The sequence below is a fragment of the Mycteria americana genome, chromosome 3 (assembly GCF_035582795.1).
Source record: "Mycteria americana isolate JAX WOST 10 ecotype Jacksonville Zoo and Gardens chromosome 3, USCA_MyAme_1.0, whole genome shotgun sequence".
Classification (NCBI taxonomy): Eukaryota; Metazoa; Chordata; class Aves; order Ciconiiformes; family Ciconiidae; genus Mycteria; species Mycteria americana.
In genome coordinates, this window is record NC_134367.1 from 68,180,618 (window position 1) to 68,204,890 (window position 24,273).

Consider the following 24,273-nt stretch of genomic DNA (forward strand, 5'->3'; position numbering starts at 1 on the left):
TTCTCAGCCGAAATAAAGCAGCTGGTCCTCCACACCACAGCTTGTGCAATCGCTCTGCTGCAAGCATCATCCCCTGCAGCGCGCCGGGGACTGCTGGGTTGGCAGCATTGCATGCTCCTGTCTTCAGAGAAAATGTCCCTTCCTATGGCCCCATATCTAGCAGTGGAATCAGGCTGCAAGCTTTCACCTGTAAAGTAGGCAGTAATAGGGTTCAGTTTCTTAATGGGACCCTTTTATTAGCTCACACAGCGTATTTACTACCCTACCAGTATTAAGTGCTTGCCTTAATATCCTTTGCACACGAGGTAGCGGTACATATTATCATAGTTACAATAACATTGGTCTGCACTACGTTAATTGAGAGCATCTATTCTAAAATTCAATTGTTCCAAACAAAAAAGAAAAGCGTGCCATTACTCGGCTGACACATTATTGGGGAGAGTTCTCAGCGTACAAGAGAGCCACAGCAATAAGGGCCCAATGCACAGAAGTACCATTAAGTTACACGCTAATGAAACCTGAAAAATTTATGCTAAAACCCCATTTCAGAGGATTGCTGCCACGCTCTTGTGTACCAAAGTTCTCAATTTTCCACTTAAATCCTGCCTGGTGAGTCAGGACGTGGCTGGGTTTCTGTACTGCAGGAGTATTCCATTACTCCTGCTTATAAATTTCACACGCTGTTAATGCTTCCCAAACTGGCAACAGAGCTCAGGGGTGCATGAGGACAGTTTGTTTTCCTGCTGAACTTTCAACATAAATTCCACAGGACCTCTGGCAGGGATGATGCCTTGTTTTTTGCCGACATGTTCGTTGGTAACATCCCTGCTGACAGCCATCAGTTTGCACCCCTCCCACCCACCCAGCTCTCATCCCCGGCTGCACGGAAGGATCTCGGTAAGCTCGCAGAGACTGCAGAGGGGAGAGTGCCACGCAGATAGACACAACTTCCATTGCAGGGACCTGCATCCATAAGAAGAGATAAGGCTATAACACCACCCTGGACTGCAGAATATTTGGGATCAGTTCCAGGTTTGAGCAAAGGTTCAAGGAAAAGCCCATCTCAATTTACACCCCTCCATTCCTTCCTTCAGTTCATATATAGAATGAAACATAGGTCCAACACCATTTACAAAGTTCTGAAGAACCCGAGGGTTTTATCTCAAAATATGTTCTGCGTTTTCTTTGAACACCTTCTCCTGTGGTCATGATATCACATGAGAATCACTGGTGTCTTCCTTACATGCCTAGCTCCTATGGTTGCAGATAAATATTGGATAATTAAAAAAAATAGAAGGCCAATGAGAAAGATCAAACTTTTTCTGAACTTTTCACTATTTCAAGCCAGTCTCATTAAATTCTGAGGGCTAACACAATCCCCCGACCATCAAGGATATGCCCACACAGAGAAGATTAGAGAAGAGGAGTTTCTCAGTGCCTCAGGTCTCCTACAGCAACAGAAGTAACTGTCTGTACTGCACGCAGGCACAGTTCTTGAGACAAAGTCAACATGAAACCTGTCCAAACTGTGACTACCAACCCAAATAAACATGGAGCTGCAATGAGCAGCTGAAAACAGACCTTTTCTTGACAAGATAAACTGGCTTCTGAACTATCTGATGCCATACTAAGACTGCTGTTGGGGATCGACTAACTTTAAGCTAGCTTGGGTGTCATTATACTACGGTGTCATCACTTTCTTAACAGCAGTTTATATGTGCTCAAGCATTCAAGAGCCAGAGGAAAAAATAAACCTTGAACAGTATCGCCAATGGTGCACTTGAAATGGCAAGACGGTCAAGCAGAAATCACCAACTTATACTTTAGGACAATTTAAAAATGAAAAAAAAAACAAAACCACCTCTTTCAGATATCAAAACCCCACCCACCATTTCTTCTTCGATTTTTACAAGTACATTTTTCTGTTTATTTGGTTCAAAAAGTGTGCTCCCTGGATGCTTGATGCAAGAACTGCATAGAGAAGGGAAAGTGGCAAACCAAATATGTGGACAAAGCAAAGACAGCAATTCCAAATGAACAAAAGCATAACCTGCCCCCAAAGAGAAATGCCTCTGATTTCAGCAAGAGCCGACTTCAGTGGTAACAGAAGGATATGTAATCAGTATTTAAATGTGAGTGACTTCCACATGAAGCCTTCTGAGAATATAAAATATTCACCCAGGCCCGCTCCCTCAGTTCACTCAAACCCATCCTTTCATTGCTCTCCTACCTGGCTGCTGCCGTCAAAGGTGCAAGTGAGTAATGGTTCCAGTCAAGGCAATTTGGTTCACTGCTCCAGCAAATATGGCTGTTGACTCTCTCCTCCACCTATTTGGAAAACAAATACGAAAGATTTTTAAGGATTGTGGTCAATTCAGCCTGCTGTTTGATTTCATAACCTGACTGACATTACGGCGTTGGCTACATCAATATGTGTAAGAACTTCAGAGATTCAGTCACAGTCCTTCTTGCTACTCAGGTCTTTTTCCCTCAGAGCAACGTAGCACCAGCAATCAGTAGCTGTCCTGCGGTTTCCAACTTGCTGTCGGCTAGAATACATGTCAACTAATATATTCCGAGGTGAAAACAATAGAGATACAAGACCAAAAGGCGCATACAATGATGTCTTTTCAAACATGATGATACAACAAGCAGTGTAAACACACAAAGCACGGAAGTGCCTTTGTAGTCTTTTTACCTTTAGGGCTTGCAGTTCCAGGTTTTCTGCCTAATTTTGAAAAGATCATGCCCAAATGAGAATTTAAGAGCACATATTTTTTAATTAAACACAAATACTTTCCTGTTATTAAATCAGAGCAGTGCAATTGTCTTTCATTCTGCTTCTTTCCTATCTAGCACTGTGCTTTAAAAGTGAGATCACCTCTAAAAATTCCCGTCCCATATGATGCTAGTCTGTTTTAGAAAATAAGTTATTAGCGTACACTGTGAAAATCACCCTGGTACTCTGGGAAAGACCACAGACAGGCACTTTCTGTATACAAAGGACCTGCTGTATGTGTGTATGCAGGAGTGTACGTATGTGCGTGTGTCCAAAGCACAGAGCAGCAGGAGACACGTTCATTAACGTCAGCTACAGGCTGCGCTATTTACACCTGCAGGGAGGGGGTTATTGAATATATGGAGGTTACCCTTAATCAGGGCATACAGGCAATGCATCAGGAACTGGAGACTCATACCTAATTTGCACATAATAGAGCTGACTGAAATGCCCGCCTCATTAATACTGAGACAACGAACCTTCAGTGATCTTCTAGTGACCACATACTCCAACGGCCCCAGCTATTCTGATTTTGTTGAAGACCAGCATGAACACACAGACAACCACAGCGCGCATTTTGCCCAAGGTGCTTTCTTCCAGGCTTCCCTCCGTCCTTGAATGCCCGTATGTGAGATGCCACCCCAGGTGACGTGACAGGGATGGGCGATGAGTGTGAGCATCCCAGGCTGATGCTCCTGGACAGAGCAGCACCCCAGGGGAGCACAGGGTCCCAGCGAGAAGTGCAGCTCGTGTCGCCCCTTCTCCTGCTCTTTGCCCTGGCCCTGATGCTGAGCCCTGGCTGGCCACCATCTCAGGGCAGTCGGGCCACCACAGCAGGAGAAGGTACCTGCTCCTCAGAGGCTTACAAACGCTACAGCAGAGGAGCATGCCAGAGGACTCGGACAGGAAAATATCAAACACAGCATGCCAGACTTGCAGATTTGTGCCCGTGGCGTAACCGTACTGGCACCAAAGCCAACAGCAAACCTCCCTCTGCTTCCAGCGAGTGCGATGGCTGCCCACGCTGCCCCATACACAGGGCAAAGCCTGTCCACCGTGGGGTGGGCAACGCACGGCACTTCTACCACTAGCAGAGTGCAGGTGTGAGCTGGTGGAAACGGGATGCCAAAAGCTGAAGGGTAAAGCAGGCCCGGAACCGGTTAGCAATAAAAGGCATATGCTTATGCTTTCTTTTCCTGTAATGTTTGCTATCAGCAACAAAAACAAATAGCAAATGATAATGTGTTACTGACCGGCAATCAACAGTGGTCTACACAGGCATCTGAGTATATAAAATAACATATGCTCTGGCTCCAGACCCTGATGCTTTATCACATCAATGCACAGATTTCTAGAAAATGATCTGGATGTGGAGCCAGGAACCACTTTTGAACCTTTGAACAGACAGGGCCCAATACTGTTTTAATCTGTGGGTGAAACCTTGTCATGGCTGAACTTAAGGGCAAAACTCTGGTTTTAGCAGGGCCAGTATTTCACTCGCTATTTTTACAACTGGCCTGAGAAAAGTTACAGTCAAAAAACAAAGCAAAGCGATAAAGAAGTCATGAGTCCTTACTCTCCCATCCTTCAGTAGGACCTAGGGGTGCTCTGGACTGTAGTGTCCTCTCCCTGGTGTGGCATGGATACCTTCCAGCCCCCAAGCAGGTCGCCCTGTGCTTTCACAGGCCTAACTGGCTTTAGTGATGCTGGCTACACTTCATACAGTTATTTTTAATTAACGTGCATTGCGAATCGATTTATCTAATCCGCAACCCAAAGACAAGGGCCTTTATTCTCATTTACAGTAAATCCTCTCTATAGCACCCTGGCAAGAGCAGAGGGGACTTTCATGAAAAGAGAATGAAGCTGTAACTGAAAGATGTAATTTATGAAACAAAATCACACTGCTGCTGCTCCAGCTTCATAACGAGTATTTAAACTGAAATCTATGAGGAACACTATATTCTGTTTTTCCTAATTTCTTTTTTAGCTCTTAACTGATGGGAGCCAGCATCTTCCCTCTCGCTGTGGTAACCTCACTGTCTTCGATGGCGTTCCTCAAAGGATCCCTTAGCATCTGATCCAAGTGTGAAAGAGTCCCCCTGGTTTCAGTGAAGGCTGGATCAGTTTCTGAGTCTTCAAGAAGCTTAATGGTTACTTACAATTAGGCAAAATATTATCCAGAGCAAGATCTGGTTAAGGACAGTACGATTTTGTCTAGGCAGTCTGCTGCATCTCCTTACTAACCTACCATCTTACAGCAGCGCTGGCGCTAGCAAACAGGACCCGGTCTGAGGGAACAGCCAACCTGCAGAGTCTCTGACAACCCCAGATAATGCATGTGTCATCAAACAGGATTTTACTGCCCAATTAAAGCTCCCAGAGGCATTGTTGTGATACTAAACCCAGGAACTTTTAATTTGCTTTTATCACCTCATTAGTAAAAATTTGTGCAATCCTTGGTTCTTTGGCAGCAAAAGTAAACGAGCGTGCCTTCAACGACTGCCCACCAAAGACAGGCAGCAATGCAACCACCGCTGCTGAGCGTTTGCTAGTATTCGGTCATCTAGTCACAGCTCTCCTAATCTGCTGCAGTTGTTTGCCATCCATGGAGACTAAGATTAAGCAAGCACATCGGAAGGAAAATGAGAGTATGAGAAGCATGGCACGTCTTACTGCTTGGAAGAGTTTTTTTCAGTTTGCACTTTGTATCTCGGACGCTCGGGGATTGGCCTTTTACACAGGGCCTGGAAACACACAGGCAGAAGTGCTCTGATAACGACTCTTACACCACCTGCCTTTGAAAGACTGCTAGCTTCTCCCTTGGCAACGCCCGTAATCATTTTGTAATTGTAGAACGGCACCTTCAGTGGTGAAACAAAAATGTAGCAGTAGGCATCGGCATCATCTGACCATAAAGATTAATTCATTTCATGGATCAACAAGAACAAGGACTTTTTTTAATATTACTTCTTATTTATCTGTTACACTGACACTGTAAGGTCAGTTGGGTGTAGGGGGGTGACAGGAAGATGCCTGTGCTCTTTAAAGGTTAAAAATATCAGAAATCTCATGTGTATTTTAATCAGAAACTAAAGCTTAAGGAAAGCAATTGGATAATATTTATTTTACTGCTAATTATTCGAAGGTTCTGAAATAGCACAATAAATGGGTGAAATTGCCTCGAGAGTACAAAGGGCAAATAAAGCCATGCCTGTGTTACTCCTTAACTGGCTTGCAGCTGATAGCATTCCAGCACAGGCTGTACTTTACCACGGTTTGGGAATTTACCTAAATCCTCAGTTTGACCACGTCTATAAGAAAGCCAGGTGCCATTTAAATTGCAGCCAGGTTCCAGGACTGCATAGGATAATTCGTACCAAAGAAGAGCCAGGCAACACAGGTAGAAAAATGTGCACGCTTCTGTAGCGTACCAGCCAAAGGCTTGAATTCATGGCTGGTAACTCAAAGCAGTGAGGCTATATGCAAATCTCCCACTTCTCCATGGGTTCAAATTCCCCTTTATAGATGTTTTCTTACTAAATACAATGAACTGACCATGCGTGCTTCTGTACTGTGGTATGTAGAGACTGTGAACCCAGTCTGTGTGGATTTTCTAATGCTCTCTTTGCCCCCTTTCTCCTTTTCAAACACAGAAAGTCCGGAGAGCTCTGTGAATTACGGTCTGTAATGGGAGAAGTAAGAAGTCTAAAATTTGCTTGATTGCAGCTATGATGCATTAAGCTCCAGGCATCAATCTCAATCTCAGTACTTTTTCTCTGAATGGGCAATATTTTACAGTTATCGCTCTCTAAACAAAGCACAATTTATTATACACACAATTTGATAGCTACGGCAGCTAACTCTAGAAGTAAAAAAGTCTTCCTACTCAAGGGAGGTAAAAGCAATGTCATACTTTAAATTGACTTAATATGATCAATGGCAGAACACAATCATCTGAGAAATGACATTCATGTCCTGATCAAATGCAATCAAACCGTATGCAATTGAATTTGGAAAAAGTGGAATAAAGTTATTCCCAGTACTTTTCTGGTGTTCTTAATGTGTTCACACAAATCATCTATGAATAGATGAATTAAAATACTTACAGTGTCTCTACCTTTGCCCTCTTAATTCCAGGTCATTCTGACAGCCCTTGATACTGCAGAAATATGCTTTCCTACAAGCAGTTTGATGAAATTAATGGATCAAATCTTGAACTACCTCCAAAGTTAAAGGGATATAATTTATTTTTTGAATCAAATGTCTCTATGCTGTAAACATTTTTGTCTTCATTACTCAAGCAGAAAGACATTTGAAGCCCAATTTATTTTTCAGCATTTATGCTTTTTTTTGTTTTCCACGTTTTTCTCAATAGGAGTGTGATAGCCCTTTTAATTTTTGTTTATTCCCAGCTTTTCTTCATTTTGGTATTTTGGTTCCTGCATGCTAGCACCATGTTGCCGATCTGGATGCAAAGAGCACCAAGAAATCTTTGTAAAATTTTAATTTGTTGAAATTTATACATGCATGAATTCATATGCATACATGCATGTGTGTATATACACAAATATATGTATATATACATGTACATGTATGTATGCATATGTGTGTATGCATATGTGCATATGTATACATCTTATATAAATAAAAATAGCCATATTTACTAACATATGTTACTAACATCTGCTGGCTTTATTGTCACTCAGGCTCTGCAGAAAGTTAGCAATCGGAAAAAAATTTACCTAAAAGATATATCATGCCAAGTGACTTTTGGAACATCACCTATGAACTTTGTTTGTTTACTTTACACATAGGTGATTCGCTTTATTAAAATCAAGCACGTGATTTCTTCTGTGGATCGTCCCTACATTATCTCCTCTATCCCCAGAGCCCACTCTGCACAGGATCCTATTTTGCTGCTACTGCTGGCACTATGATTTTGGGTTACTTTTTTTCACTTCAGCCAGGAGCTAAATTAGCAAGAGCACATCCCCCTAAGTATAGGTCCATAACCTCACTGCAAATAACAGTTTAGACACTGCCAGCTGAGATCGGTGTCCTCACTAACCAGGCTTGATGCTTTTAGACAATGGTCAGGCTGACAATTGACACAGTGTCCATATACACACGTTGCTCAACCCATTTGTCTAGCCCGCTGTTGCCAAGAGTTGTTGCCAAGGCTGTTTGTGCAGGCAGCTGGCAGCAAGACGCGAGTGTATCTGGCTATCCTCCAAGAGCGGGCAGAGAAGGCGAAAACATCAGGACTCAGCTGAGCCCAAGATAGGATTCCAGGTAAAGCTCATGCTCTACGCGATCCAAACAGGCTTCAGCAAAACCACCGCGAGGAACCTCCTACACCGAGTGCCTTGGCTTTCCTTTCTTCTTTGAATGACTACCCTGCTACGACACCCGTGCATTGGGAAAAACCAATACAGCCACACGCGCGATGAAGAAACTGAGGCAGAGCCACTCGTAGCTGCCAAGGAGGCAGGCTGCAATGCGGCAGCTGTCCTACAAGCCCATGACAATCACTTGAGCTGTCAAAATTATCTCCATCTCCATGGAAAGACCATCGCAAGTTCAAGCCTACAGCATAGCGATGGCAGCAGCACTGGACGATCTCAGCAGCAGAGGAAAGCTAACTTGCCCCTGAGAAGCTGGCAACTAGGCAGACGTGCAGGACACCAGGAGGGAAGTGTGATGCCTGGGAACAACAGAAATTCGTCAGCGGGAAAAATATTCTAAGGACTTGGGGTCTGTTTACAGAGTTTTGGCTATTATTACCTGCAAAATGTAAGGCAATGGTCTCTATAAAATAAAATGAAGACTCCAGTGAGACTGGTGTTAAGTCAAATCATAGACTTCATTCAAGGTTCTCTGGATTTACACCAGATAAGCTGAGGTCAGTCTCTGACACTATGCTCCTGGTTGCAAAGACAGCTTGTACAGCACAGGATACGCTGCTGTCATTTCAGGTCAGCAGCCACAACCATCACTGGCAGCACCACTGGCAGTGGATTGTTTGTCTTAAAAATCTGGATGGGCCACCAAAACACCTCTGACCACACACTTTGTTAGCACTTCTGCTGGACACTGTGTGACTTCTTTACAAGGAAAGAAGTGCTCTACCTCACTATCCCTTGTTATTGCCACATCTAGAAAGGGAATTTTTAAAGTGTCCTCATTCCCAGCACCTCCACGCTGGTCCTCCAGGTCTAAAGACAGACAAGAGAAAGGCAGCAGTGGGGTCTTTGGTCCTCCACAGTGAGACAAGGTCCCTTTGCTGATGTCACTCTGCTCTTGGTGTGTGCTCAGTAAGCCAGTAATTTGTCATGAGCGTGGGCCCTATCCATACATGGCAGGCTGGAGGAGGAATGACCTCAAACTCCACTTCTAATCCAGGGGGTGTTGCCAAAGCACAGTGTTTGAGTTTGATGCATGAAGCGCAGAGATATTTTCAGCTCCTGAATCACACTTTTGGCTCCACAGCTAACTTGAACTTCTTGTTAGTTTTGTTTGCAATTTTTCACCTTCTGTAATCACCATTGACTCTCAGGAAAAAAAAAAACAACGAGCTAGTATGTTAAAGAAAAAAACCCAAAGGCCATAAATATGAAGCATTTTTAAAAATCACTTTTATTTAATAACTTCTATTTTATTCTCTTGCATGTGTGGAAGAGTGGAGCTAAACAAATTACTAATAGATTAGTGGTGCATCACAAATGTCTGGTTTCTTTATTTCACATTCTAAATATATGCTATTAAATGCTGCCAGTGAATGTTTTCTAATGATTTTGGTGCCCAACACAAGAGTGAAACAGTCTGAAAAAAGAGGCAGTGCAGCAGCAAGCAGTTAGCCGGGATACAGCTATAGGAGAGCTTTTAGCTATATATTCCTATAGCTGAAGCAAAATGTTTTGCTATACTTATCCCATGAAACCATATTGACTTGACCACAATTCACAACCATAATTTGAAACTGGCAGTAATGAGAAAGCAAAACCTCATTTGATAATGCAAAGGGAATATATTTTAATTGGCATATCCTGCCAATTACAACTGCATCACCTCTTTGTCGCTGCGGCCTGAGTCTACTCTCACTGAATTCAACAGGAAAGCTCCAGCAGACAAATTATGCAACCTCAGTCACAGCTAAGCAAGTCATTTAAGCATATGCTTAATTCCATCTCTAATCAGTAAAGCCAATTCAGCAAAGCAAAGCGTGTCCTCAAGTCAAAAGTGAATGGGTGGCATGCATCTTTCTGAATATGGGTTTTTCACAGACTGAGGATGTTGCACAAAACTTCCCTTGATTTCCTTTAGAGCTCATCATCCTGGAAGAAGGTAGAATTCAGCCGTTAATCAAACTGTCGCTTATGCATGTAAAATACTAGTATTTTTAACTCATCCATAGATCGGTTAAGCAAAACCAAATTAAAAAAAAGCCATGGGACACACCCTTGGGCTGGACACAGACATACATACATACTACCCACAGATTGCAGGGGACTACAGAGGCAGAAGGAGGTAACACAGAAAAGATGAGGTAAGAAGCTACCATAGGAAATCCGTTACATCCAGAATTGCTGATGAGCCTTTCTGAGCCTTTTCACAGCGTGAATTGGGACCTTTCTTATCCATTGGAAGGAGAGTGGAAAATCATGGGCATTTCAACCCCTCCGTTTCCATTTCCCTCCCGTGGGAATGAGGAAAGAGTAGGGATAATGCACCCACCGCTTTGATAAGGAATGTGGCTCTTCCCTTGGTGCACTGGAGTAACTGGGCAGCCTCTCAAGTCCTCTGAAACCTCTTTTTTTCCTTCAATTTCCCCTAGTCTTAGCAGGCAACGTTAATCTAACAGAGACAACCTCCAGGCAAGCACGGATCCCCAGGAGCATTTTCTGACTGCAGCCAAGTGGGAAAGGAAAAGCCTGTTGCAAACAGCAGGGCAGTAACCGGTGACAGGGAATTCACTCTCAGCAGCGGGCTGCACCGCTCGCCTACCGCTGCCCGTCTCCCCCGATGCGGGGGCCTTATCTACCTTTGCGTTTCATCTCAGAGGTCAGGAATCACTTACAAACACCGCGGGGCTGCCCTGAATTACGCTCAGCTGCCCAAGGCTGCTTCCCCCAGGCGGGTCCCCTCGGCCGAAGGCTGGGGGAGCCGCGGGCAGGGGAGCACTGCGGGCCAGGCTCTACCTGTTCTCCCGCTCCTCCAGGCTGCCCGAGGCCGGCGTGGGGTCAACCCTCTGATTTGTTCTCTGCTTGAGATTACAATCTGTCCCTGCCCCAAAGGCACTGCGAGCTGGAGAGTATAAATGTTTGCAGAAATTAAACAATTCCAGCAAAATACCCGTTATGCAAACATCTCCTCTCTTCCCAGATGACACAACATGGAGCACCGAGCACAAACAAAAACTGACCAAACAAAGCGCAGAGGCATTGGGGAAAAAAAATCATTTAGCGAAGAGCTGCTCTGCTCTCCTTACAGCCATTAGGACAGCGATAATGCTGAAATGGCTGGCCAGCCCTGAAAATTGGATAAACTGAGACACAGAAGAGACAATTGAAAGCAAGGAGACAGACAGCAAAAATAAGTGAGACAACAGATGGAAAGCAGAAATGCAACGTCTAAACTGCAGCTGTAATTCTGCTAGTAACAAGCACGTTTAAGCGTAGTTCGGCTTGCTTTCCTTTTTTGGAGAGTTTTCTTTTAAAAAACCCCAACTTGTTAGCCAAGCTGCCGTGGGTTCTCCCCGGGTAGTTTGTGGGACAGGAAAATTATTTCTCTCCATACCTAGGAGTGAAACAACACTTCTAAGAAAGGGCAAAATTCTGGCACCCTCTGGTGTCCTAGTTGTCCTAGCACTGTTGGGGGTGGAGAGGGGGGGTCACATCATTAAAAGCTATAGCCACAAGCGCAAGAGCTGAGTTTTAGCTGCCGCTGGCCAGGGGTCAGGCACAGGAATGGTTCAGGGCTCTCTCGTGGCAGCGCAGCTTCCCTAGCCTTTCTCCTTTACTAGCGTGGCTGTGGCAATTAGGCAGGAAAAGGGTAGTTATTGTTCTAGCAACATTTTATAGACTAATTTGGCAGGTTTTCTAGCAGGGTTTTAGTATAGTTTTGATAACATGGTAGTATGGGAAGGAAGGATTTCCACATTGGCCAAAGAAACAGTTGTGGCAAGACTACCTATTTTTAACACAGTTTATTCCTAGCACTATTTCAGACACAGCATTTTCTCTCCCATCTGTTGACACAGTTGTTTTGTTTCTTTAAAGACACAGTTGTCTGTCACTTGGGGGAAAGAAAAAAAAAACACCTTCAACAGTTGCAGAGAAAAACATGAGACTGAAACGCAATCAAACAGTGATCTGGTCAAAAGGTAATGCTGGCAAAGCTTTACGACTGAAATATAGAGCAGTTCTTCACATGCTTCTTAAAATTTACATCAGGTTTTGGCCTCTGTGGTATTATAAGTGTGACTGTGGATTTTTAAAATTCAAATCTGATATACTCAACAACTAACTAAGATGGTTTATTGATCTAAGGAGTCTGACTGCGAACCTGCCATCAGCGTGACATACCAGTCTGCTCAGGAGGAATGCTGTCACAAAAGCACAGAGCAAGATGCAAACGCTTTCTTTAATAAAGGAAGGAAAATGTAATGAGAGCACCAAGGGGAAAAAAACAAACCCCAAAGTCTGATAAAAATTAAACTGGTATAACAGGACAAAACATTAAGCAATCCTTCTGACACTTGTGTTGCCAGGCTGTTTTCTCTGATTTTTGATGATAATTTTTTTTCCTCATTGGACCACTGGAGTTCATGGTTATGATCTGCCAGGCAATCTGAAAACCTTATCTCCTCTCAAAGGCATTGCAGGCAGCTTGAGAGTGTGTAGGTAGAAGCAAATAAAACTGAAGCATGGCTGAGGTGGGACCTCTGCAGATCACTAAAGCAACCTCAGTTCTTGTAGGACAGCCTATTTGCTGGGAAAGTTGCAATATGAAAACCTGATATATTAAAGGTCAAGACTCCAATACAGAGCAGACTCATCTGTATTGTGTTTTAATTTCTTTTTACGCTGAGAGGTGCCTAGGGACCTGAAGAGGTGACAGAAAGATAAATCACGCATGACAAACTGGAACAGAAGACAAGGCTGTATCCAGAATAGGATAGCTCTGCTGGTGCAGCTGTCCTAGCAAACTGTACTGACAGTGTGTTCCAAGCACAGCCTTCATTCGTACCTTCAAAATCACGTTACCTGCTGGCACAGCCTTTTCCTGAGGTCCCTCTTTCCTCATCCAGCAAGCAAAAAGCGTTTCAGTAAAACTAAAGGTTTGTCCTAAGTGTATCCACAGTGAGAGCTTTTGTGTCAGTCAGGGATCAAGTCAGGGATCAAGCCTCTTTACACCTTTGGCCAAGTCAGCTATGACAGCAAAAATCTGTAAAACAGGCATGTTCTTCCTTTGACTGGAGTGAGAAGTCCTTTGTGAAGACTTCGGTACTGGCCTCTGCCACTAACGCGAATCTTACGTTCTCATTCGCTTTTGCAGAAATGCAGAGATAAAATATCTCACCACGCATGCCCTGATGGGAATAGTTGCGGTATTTCCACAAGCAAAAGAGGTCTCCAGCACGCCTACGACTGACCCCAGCTGCTGCTCCACTGCCGTTCTGGAGGAGAAGGCTCACCCTCCTGGCCCTGCCCACGTCGGCGAGGCTCAGCCTGGGCTGAGCACCCTTCCCCAAAGCCACGGGAAGGAGGAAGCGGACACGGGTTGGTGCCGCTGCCTTCTGCAGCCACAGCCTTCTCCCTGGATGGAGAAGGGAGGACCACGATGTACAGCGACATGGGAAAAATTATGCCAAACCAAGTGCCTGGGATTAGGTGTGCAGCTTTAAGAAAACAACCTAATTCATTAAGATGACAAAAAACAACAGCTGATTTAAGATGTATTTTAAAGGAATTTGTGGATCTGCTTTCAGGTGCTGTGTGAAAAGATACTGTCCAGGTGTGCTATATGGTATGACCTACTGGTCACAATCACCCAAGTGATCTAAGATTTTAACAGTGCCGTCTATGATTTTCATAAGAGAATGGGCAGTGACTTTAACATGCCCTTGAAGAAATTAAGATCAGCGAGGGATCTGGCAGCATATTCATACACAGCTTTCAGCCTGTTAAAAGGGCTTACCTGCTTACCTGCCTTTGGTTTGGCAATGCCTAGAGCTGTAGTCCTTGGCCACCCAGTATTATCTAATTTCTTTACAAGGCATGCAGTATGTATTTCTGGAAGGTTGGACCTAATCCAGGCTACTCTGGTTTCCATGGACAGGAAGCTCGAAGGTTTGGAATTAAAACGGCAGGAGGCTGAAAAGAAAATTGAGGACCTGGAAATAACAACTGATGGTCCTGACGCAATCATCACCGAGAACACTGCAGCTCGGAAAAATGTAATAACAGCCTGGAGAATAATCTCAGATAAAAGGCTAGGTTTTGGAAGACAGCGGAAAGCTCCTGCAAGTACAGTTACCAGACAGGTTCTGGTACGCTTTTGCATATGAATTTCAACCAGTTCTCCAGAGCATCATGTAGGAAAACACACAATACAAAAGCCTGTAGCTATCTGATCTATCCCAGCATGCCTCATTTAAAGGAAAAGGGCTGCTGGCTAAGACCTGTGACAGAAGCCCTCTTCTTCCTCTAGCTGTGGAAGCTGAAGGTGCTCCTGTCCCCCCTTGTTCCGGGCTGGCTGGAGGCTCATGTTTCCCACCTCAGTCCGTGTGAGCCCTCCACTGGCCTTCCAGCAAAGGCAGCCCAGATGGCTTTGCCTGCAGTAAGAAACAGAGCACTTCCACAGCTCTTCCAACAAGCGGAGTGGTGGAGCAGTGATTTCCAGCTAGTAAGCAATGATGATCCATGGGCAGAGTGTCATCTTTAACCTTTGTGGCCCCTTGCAAAGGCAACACCTGTCCACCGTCTGAGATCTGCAGCATAGATGAAGAGTTACAGAAAGGCAAGATGGAAAGTTTCAATTTCTGTAACACTACAGTACTAGCTAAAGAAATAAGCTTACCAGCAACCCTACTGAACTCAAAAGCCCTAAGTAACAATTATCCATGATGAGGTACTTGACAGAAGACTCTACTTTAGGGCAGACACGCAGGTTTTATCCTGAATTTTCAGGACTCATGAATGTTGTTGTGGGCAAAGTACCACCCTGATATCCTTTTGTCATGGCCAACAGAGTCAGGATAAAATAAAGACTCTGAAACAGTGTACTAAACCAATCCCTCTCTGAACTACCTTTATTTACTATCCCCAGAAAGGTCACTAAAAAGCAGTATATTTTAAAGAAGAAAATTGTTGACCTTTGAAACACAAATGGCAATGCAGGTGAGCAGAGCCTCCACTGAATTTATTCATGTCTGTGTCCAAAAGTCAGGTGCCAGCGCACATGGATACCCTACCACTAAATGACAGAAAGAGGCCTTACGGCTGCCTTAAAGAGACTGGCAGGGATTAGCTAAACCTGGTTTCGGAGGGTGTTTCCTATTAATGTGGAGTATCTTCAAGGCCTGCTTGGTTGCCCCAGGAACCAGACAAATGGAAAAAATGGTTTTAAACCACCTTTGCTCTCTCTGCTGTGTTCAGCAGAGCTTTAATGCAGCTGCAGGCAAAAGACTAAGGACTGCAAGGTGGCAATTTCACTGAGACTTGTCCCCTTAAAACCTCAAGGTTTGATTCTATGTTAGAGCTTCTGCTAAAAAATTAATAAAAAACAGGAAAATGGTGAGAGGCCACACTGACTGTATAAAGTCCAACTGAGGAAAAACTGCCCTAGGAAAGGAGCCAAGAAAGTGCATGGGACCTAAAAATGCTTTCAGATAACACAGTCAACATGCTAGACAGCAAAAATGTTTCTGCCAGGAAAACATAATGCCAGTGCGAACAAACATAAGAAATCAAGTTAAAGGCTTCTCGTGAGGAATAAAATGCACAGCCAACAATAGTAATCATTCAGAAACTCAGCCACAATTAAAGACTAAGAAAGATGATAAGTTAGAGAAAAAGGACAAAAAAGACCCCTACTGAATTCTACATCTCCAAGGAGTTATTCAGATTCCCACTTGAGTGTTTCCAGAGATGAATACCACCAATTTGGATTCAGGAAGTTACAACAGATATATAAAAATTCAGTCAGTTATATCCCAAACCATTATCGTGCTGTTCCAGAACCTTTGTGACCACTTAAATGATAGAAGAGCAAGCACTCAAAGAAAACAAGTATTTTTCTATCAGGACTACTTCACAAGAGACAAGCAGAATTAGGAGACCCCAGGAAAAGGCTCCAGGCAGGCTCACTATACCTGATCTACCTAGCGTGCCCTTAGGATACAATAAAGCACTTCTCACCGCTTCTCTACGGATTGCTTACTAATACGCCAGTCCTACAGTAGTTTCAAATGGGATTTAAAGGGGATAAGTGAAGCAGTCAGAATTACCTTTGCTGGGGCTACTCCTTTTCTTTCATTCTGACAAGTCAAAGAAATCCTTAACTTGAACTGCAGATCTAGGTTTCGGCACCTAGTTCCAGCGGTTTTCGTATCATTTCATTACAACTAGTCCTGGCAATGAGCAGTAAAGTCCCCAGTGGGTTTGCAGATCATCACAGCAACATGATTAGGAAGCTTGATCCAAGTATCGTAAAACTCAGTGGAACTTGGATTGAGCCCAAAGAGGAATGATTTTCCCTGCTATGGGTGGTTAGCTATACATTATGCTTCTTCTGTTGATAAAAGTGAATCTTTCCCCATGCACTGATTTTAATTACTTAACAATAGAGCCTGCTTTTGAACAATATATTTTCATGAAACAAATCATAACCTGGAATAGAAAAAACATGTCTTCTGTGCTGTGGGATCAAGTAAAAATTCCACTGACTACAGTAACCGTTGAGTAAGGCTATCGCACTATTACATAAAGGTATGCACATATGTATGTACACACACATGCCTTGGCTTACTGATCTGTAGGTCCTCTAAACCCTTCCCTGGGAACTAGCACTACGATGAACATTTGTAGGAGGAGAGATGTAGTTTGTGTGGTCATGAGAACACAGTGTATCTCACTTCCTGTACAATATTAGTTTCTAAAATTTTATACATTTCCCATCTTTAAAATATGGAGAAATTTCTGTGAAAAAAAAGTTTTATTCTAAGGAAGAAAACAAAATGTTTCAAGAATAGTCTAAATATTTACAAGATATTTTAATTTTAACACAGATTTCCAGAGATTATTCATAAACACAAACACACTGTTGAGTTTATGTAATAATTATTTGGCATTTTACATCTGCTATAGCATGCAAAATAATATTGGTAATACTTCTAGCTTACATGCTGCTCTTAGCGTAGAGGTCTTTTTTGTCAATAGGGCTGTAAAAATTCACATAGTAACTGGAAGAACAAGTCAATCTGACAAGAGTTGTACCTGAAGAGAACAAAAATCACAGAAGCATTTGGGTTGACGCCACCTCTAAATGGGTCATCCTAGATCATCTATAATAGACACTTATCTATTCTAGCCATGACTGACTCCACACCCTCCCATGGCACTTTGCTCCACTGACCTATATGTTGTGTAGTAGTAACCCCTTTCCAATATCGAACAGTCTAGCAAAGTATTCCCTGCTGCAGCTTAACCACAGTGTTTTTCCCCCTTTTCTCTTCAATAACATGTGAAAATACCTTGCCCTGTTCTTTTCATCCCTTTTGCATATATATGTGCAGTTAAAGCTCTGACTTACACTTTCTCCAGACTCAATGTACCTAGATTTCTTGTCTCAAATACTCTTTCATCTTGACTTTGGGTTTTTCCATCTTCCTGAAGAGTCCTGTGAATTGAGGTTACTTTTTGGCTCTTGATTTTGTGGGCTGAAGAGGATTTGAAATGTTTGCACCGAGTCTAGTTAGAAATTTATTTTATGAGGCTTGAAGTTAAAAGTATGTCATCGCACATCTCCCTGCTTTGTAGTGGCATTTGTTCGTTCAAATTTAATATTGTTCTCCCAAGAAACACCTTGAGAAAATCACACATACAAGATCAATACGCACATTAATGAGATAGCCGGAATGTAATAGTGCTGTTCTTCAGGATGTGCTCCGTAATTCCAGGAACTTCCACCCAAACTTGAACAAGGAGTGTTATCTCCTGATATAAACATATGTCACCTCCATTAGGCATTGCTAGGAGTGAAGCCATGTCAGCACCAAGATTACTTGAGCATTTACACAGAGCGTCTGAAGGCTGTCGAGGCCACACGAAGTTCCAGTAGCAGGAACTTAAAAGCTGCTTCTGATATGCCTGGTTGGGCTGCAGTCATGGCAAGGGCACCGTATACTTTGATTTTTAAGTAACACCCTTCACCTGATACATATTAATGACTGTGACACCTCCGTGCTCCCAACACAGAGGAGGTCCAGGAGCGCAGGAGAAGCTGGTGGCCTGCTCACGCTTACAGAGAGGGTCTTTGGCTGAGCTGCCTGGAGTCACACGCTGTGCAGGCAAGGCACGTGTTACCAAACACCCACCCGTCCTAACTCTGCCAGGGCCTCACACTGACCTCCATCAGGCTGCCCCGCTCCGAGGGATGTCTGAGCAACCCATAAAGAACAGACTCGGGTGGCCAAGTTCTCCATCCGCAACAGAAGACCTGCGCCAGCTCGAATGCCTGAGGATTCGCAAATATTTCCACACTCGTGGATTTAAAATACAATATTCATTTGGTGTATCATTGTACCATAATGCACACGCACTGAAGTAGAATCTGGGGCTTTAAATCAATTATTTGCCTGTAACATAAAACAGGTCCATTTTCCCAATGAAAATATATGCCTAAAGAAAGTGGTAAAGAAGGGGCTCTCACACATGAAGAGGAGACTTTTCTTTGTTTTGACAAAAAAATTGGCAGAGGGTATCCAAACGGCTCGCTCCACTGTTGCTTCAAATAGCTGCAATATAATACTCATCCAACTTGTTTTCAGAATCAATATGAGGAAGGTTTGGGTTTTCTAGTTTTTCACTGTTTCAACAAAGAGAGGACCCCGCTGCCGGGACTGCCTCTGCCTGTTGCCAGCGTGAGAAGCTGAAAACATGCTTAACAATAGCATGGCACGAGCAATTTCTATATTAAAGAGATAGCTGTAAAGTCTGATACAAACAGACAAGCGTTACGTTTTCCAATATGCAGCTCAGAAGACCAGCTTATTGACCATAAAATGAATTATATAACCCAACTTGTATTATGTCATCTGAGACCTTGGTTAGGCCACTACCTTTTGTGTGGGGGGGGGGGGTGTGTACACAGATGTAAAAATATATAACTTTTTTCCCCAGACAACTGTCAAGTTACATTTCTTATATAATGCTGCTGCAGTGCTAACCTGAAGCATAATGACTGTGCTCATTATAGGTTATTACGAGTTCTGGGATGAAGAGCTGTCAATAATTTGATTTACGCCATATAAGGTAAAACATTGTCTTTGTTGTAAAGGGAATCCCAATTATATCTTTTTGAAACAGTAATTACAGTAATAAACAGATTAAGAGCGGTAACCACAGGTCTCCCTCCAGCAAGGCATGCAAGCCCACGTCTCAGCGGGTGAGTGGGACAAGGAGACAGGGTGCTGCAATCTAAACTGCTGGATCAGGCCTTAGCATACAACCCTCTGCATCCTTGAATGAAAGAAGATGGTACGGAATACTGCAGTGCTCGTGGCCAAATAGTTTCAATGTTTTCTGTGTAAAGGAAAAACCTATACACAGTAAATTTTCTTGATTGTTCAGTCTAGCTTTTCTTTTTTGTTGTTTGTGCTGTCAATTCAGTGCAGCCTATTAAAGACTGTGAAAAGAAATGGCCTTCAGCAGGGATTTGTATTCCAATCACACAATCTCAATTTCTTCCAGAAAAAGAGCTATTGAACTGTTTCTCCGGTTTTCAGGTAAGTCAGGTCCAACTTTTAGATGTTGCCCTTATGTTGTGATTATGTATTGCCAATGAATTCCTATTTAATATACTGCAAGATAAACTGATACCTGTGCAGTTAGGTTCCAAATATGTTACATCGATTTGATAATGACAGTACAAGTGGGTAAGTCTCTAACACCTTCCTGTCCATTTATACAGAAGGGGTTTTGGCCATCTTTTTTTTTTAAGACCTCTGATCTAAAGGTCCTTTAAAGGCCTCATGTCTGGTGAACTGGGGGAGAGGCTTTTGTTGCTAGTAGTTCTTGTAGAAAAAAAGCAAAGGTGTTCCTTTCCCAGGATTTCAGTTTAGCCCTTACCATCAGCCCTTACCAATTGAGTTGCAAAGTATACACTGAATTCTGATCAAAACCCCTACTGGTCTTCATCCTGGTTTATTACAGTTGTTTGCCTACTGGCCGCATTGGTATCCCCAAGCACCAGTACGGCCCTGCTCACTGCAGGCTGAGGGATCAGTGCGGGACCACAGACCTCTGAAATGCTCCCGGCAGCTGCCTGTTTGCCTGCTCACTCGCTCTCTCCCCTAAAGCCCGTGGGCTACTTCAGCACAGCCAGGGCTCGAGCCCCCGGCTGCAGGATCAGACCCCCCTGCTATCTCAAAGAGAAGTTTCCATGTCTAACATTCACGTGTAAAGGCCACTGAGGCTGAAATGAAAACCCCACAAACACCACGGAACGCAGGTAAGTCTATTTCAGTGTGTTATCAGTGTTTTTAATTTTTTAACGAACTAGGAGAAAAGAAGTTGTTCTAAATTTAAGGCTTCTGCTCCATCCTCGTCACCGTCTTGTGTTGAGGCAGTTCATCTGATGCAGCAAAAGACAAACTAGGCTCGGGAAGATAGCCCCGTTTCACAAGCTCACTACTGTAATGCACTTCCATTTCTCAGGCGCCAGCCCGCAGCCCGCCACCCTGCAGAGCCTCCTCCCGACCCTGGTCCCTGCGGGGCGAGCCAGCGGCTCCTACCCTCTGCTTTCAGCCAAGCGACACGGGTCTACAGCTAGAGCTGGGAGAAAGGTTGCAAAGGAAGAGCAAACCTTCTCGTGACCACGGTGTCCCTACACATCCGTGCCGCCCAGAGCCTCCTCTTTTGGGCTCAGCCCCCACCTCCACTGCCCCCCGAGCCCTTTTTCTGGGACCGGCACAGGCTCCGCTCCCCGCCTGAGACGCTGAGGAGTGATGACCAGGAGTCTGCTCCTGCACAATCCACCCCAAAGCATAACTCTAAATGTATCTTCCAATTCTACTCAGGTATTTATAGGCCCCTGCACGGGGACATATTATTCTTTCAAAAATATTGCAGGAAAATGCTGCAAGTGATTGTCATAAAAAACCCTCCATCATAATTTCATTAAAAATTAACAAAAAGAAAGCATTAGTGTTGTCCTGCCAACCGGGGCTGGGGGGGTGTCTCATATTATTAAATTGAGAAGGGCAGCAATGGAAAGTCTTTTTAGATTGGTGTTTCCATTCTTTCCTCTTTTGCCTGGTTCAAAAGTCCTGCATAATTAATACTGTAGTACTTAATAAATGCTTATGAACCTACTACCTCTCTGCTCTTTCCGTTTAATTAGGTGATTGACTTCAGGCGTACTATAAATTATAATGACAATTTAATTACTTTTTTAATGTGCACACTTAAAAGATTTATAAACAGGAATAGAGTAGTACAGTGCACTGAAAACTAGAAATACCGTGAACTGGAGAACAGCACAAAGTAATCGCATCTACAGTATCTCTCCAGTGTCTGAGCACCTGCAATGACTGGGAGATACGGTATTTACAGTGTCTGGTACAACCACAGAGAATTGTGCATTTCTACCCGAACGCCCATGTACGCCCCTTTGAACTTTTTCTTCTAGCACTTGGGTATCTCACTCGGCTTCATGGCAGGAACCTGAAGTGGTTCCAAGGAGAAGCCAGGCTATAGACTTCAGCATCTCTTAAGTAAAGTGTTCGTAAAAAGTGGAAGACCCTTTCCCTTCCCTTCTTTTAAACAAATCATAAAACTTCTGCCTCGTTTCATCATAGCACAGACATTGTTAAAATTTGCAGGGGGCCAAAATCTCCCACGGTATTCCAGCTGGCACAGGGAAATCGTCAAAGACCACGGATTTCATCATCTCATGAACAGATCCCTCCTAGTCAGGAGACAGAAATGTCTGTCTGAGAATATTTCATGCCATCAGCACCACATCCTGCAACAAGCGAAGTTAGCTCTTCTGATATTGTTGTTATGCCATCTAGGACTCATTCCCCTGTCACTTACAGGAATGTAAATTATAACTAAATTCACAAAGCTAAGAGAATTGCATATATAACGAATCGAATAAGAATCAGATCCTGGTTTTACTTCAAACCAGTGCTCAGAAAAGTACAATTGATAAACTAAAAATAATCTTTTTAAATGTAAATAATTTAAGATACTAAGAGAAGAGTTAACCTACTTAAATGTCCAGGCATTTCCAACCCCTGGTCGCTCATTGAAAACAAAGAAATCATCACTATTTTCTACAAGTTACCTGTCCCCAACATAGAGAGACGACAGCATTTGTTTTAAATCACACTGTATGCTATATTGGTGAAACTTTCTCATGTAAAAAAGTCATTAAAATTTGGGCTAGAGGAGACGCTTTCCCATCTGGGAGCTGAATCTGGTTTGGTGTGACTATTCCTGTCTGTTAATTTAGCAGTATAAAGTATAACTGTACATTCTTGGCATACTTACTGAGGATGCTGGCATCTCTGTAACCAGAACTGCTTCCAGAGAGGGAAGAAAAAAGACTGGGCAATTCACAGTGCGCTAGAAAAATGATGGGCAATTCAGTGTTTTAAGCATCATCTCTCAACAGTGTTGAACAGTCAAAAGGGGAATAAATTTAAATATATCGCCAAGGCACAGTGCTGTGATAATTGTCTCTGCTTTTCCTTTTTAATACAGAAAAAAAATCCCAGACGCTCCTCTCATTCACGCCCAGCGAAGCTGAGTGGAAAGCAGATCAATCCCACAGCTTCCTCGTGTGTCTGTCCCCCTCGGCCGGCACGCAGCGGGGCCAGAAAAGGTATAGGTAAAAGAGAAAACGCCGGGAGGCTGAGCGGCGCGGTGAATCACAGGGAGCCGCTTTGTCTGCAGCTTCCGTTCTCGGAGGAGCTGCGCGGGGCTGAAACAATGGCTCTCCTATGGAGCTGCGTCTCATCTACCTCATCTACAGCCGGTGATGGATGATGGGTCAAGAGGGCAGCAGACTTTGGGTGCACAACCCTTAAATACTTTATCAAAGATGGCAAAGGGCCATATACTACAATAACACGGCAAATACTTCCTTTCGCTGTAGAGCAGACAAATTCCTTCCTCTCTGCTGGCTACATCTGAAGCTTTTGGTTCACGGCTCAGAGTGTGTGCAAGTTCTATATTCGCAAAACGTACGTGTAAAAAAGCGGCGCTTTTATTCCTGAGACCGTTCAATTGTAAACATTCTCACAGAAATGAAAAGTCAGCCCTATCTGTGCTGAAATCCTACGCAGTCACAAATATGTAATTCTAGGGATTTATGGGGTTTATAGACAATAAAAGAATGCACATTTCACTCATTTTAAAAATTGAAACTGCATAGTAAGAATTGAAAAAGATTTGTAAAACCCTGTAACTCATCCAAACTTTTTATACTGAAAGGGTTTCCTGAAGGAAAAACATACTGATTTGATAGAAGTGAAAAGTTCCATGAAAAATAGAAATTTTGTCCCTGGATTAAATGACGATTAATAAAAGTAATAGGCCTTGTGATATAAGAAGGTGCTTCAATACTAACAGTTTAACAGTATTGCTGCGCTACCCAGTGAATTACAATTTAACAAGACATACGAGATGAGTTGGAATACCTTCGCGCCATCAAAATATCTTTATGCAAAACAAAACTGAAGCAACATGTAAAATGTTCTGAAATAAGATATCTTACTGTATAGAAGTTGCCAAGGGTTTGTCCCAGTTTAGAGCAGAGGTAAAGTATTTCAGAACTTTCTGCCGTTTAAATGTTCTTCCAACCAGTTGTGTCTTCTGTTCCTCCTTAGCTGCTTCTCTCTCTGTTTATCCCCCCTAGGTATCTTTAAAACTTGATCTAACTGCTCTGAATTTGACAATATAACCTAATGCTCTAACAGGACAGAGAGCTGTGGCCTCATGTTTGATTTCTAAAGGCAGTGGCAGAAAGGAATCTCCAAAGAAACCTCCAAATCAGCTGTGACCATTTCAGCTCCCTCACCAGCTGACTTTAGGGACATGGTTTAGTGGTGGTCTTGGCAGTGTTAGGTTTACGGTTGGACTCGATGATCTTAAAGGTCTTTTCCAACCTATACGATTCTGTGATTCTGTGAGTCTGTGACTAGAGCATCAGCAACAGAAGACGACCGCTCAGCTGCCCACCCACACGGCCCCAGAAGCCGA

General features: G+C 43.4%; 1 protein-coding gene across 11 annotated transcripts in view; it reads right to left on the bottom strand.

The window, feature by feature from the left end:
- HIVEP2 (HIVEP zinc finger 2) overlaps positions 1-24,273 on the bottom strand; it is a 144,754-nt gene that overhangs the window by 52,489 nt on the left and 67,992 nt on the right. For all 11 annotated transcript variants that reach the window (XM_075498862.1, XM_075498864.1, XM_075498868.1 and 8 more), the window contains one exon: positions 2,231-2,328. The gene's annotated coding sequence lies outside the window, so the exon portion shown is untranslated. The remainder of the gene's footprint in view (positions 1-2,230; positions 2,329-24,273) is intronic.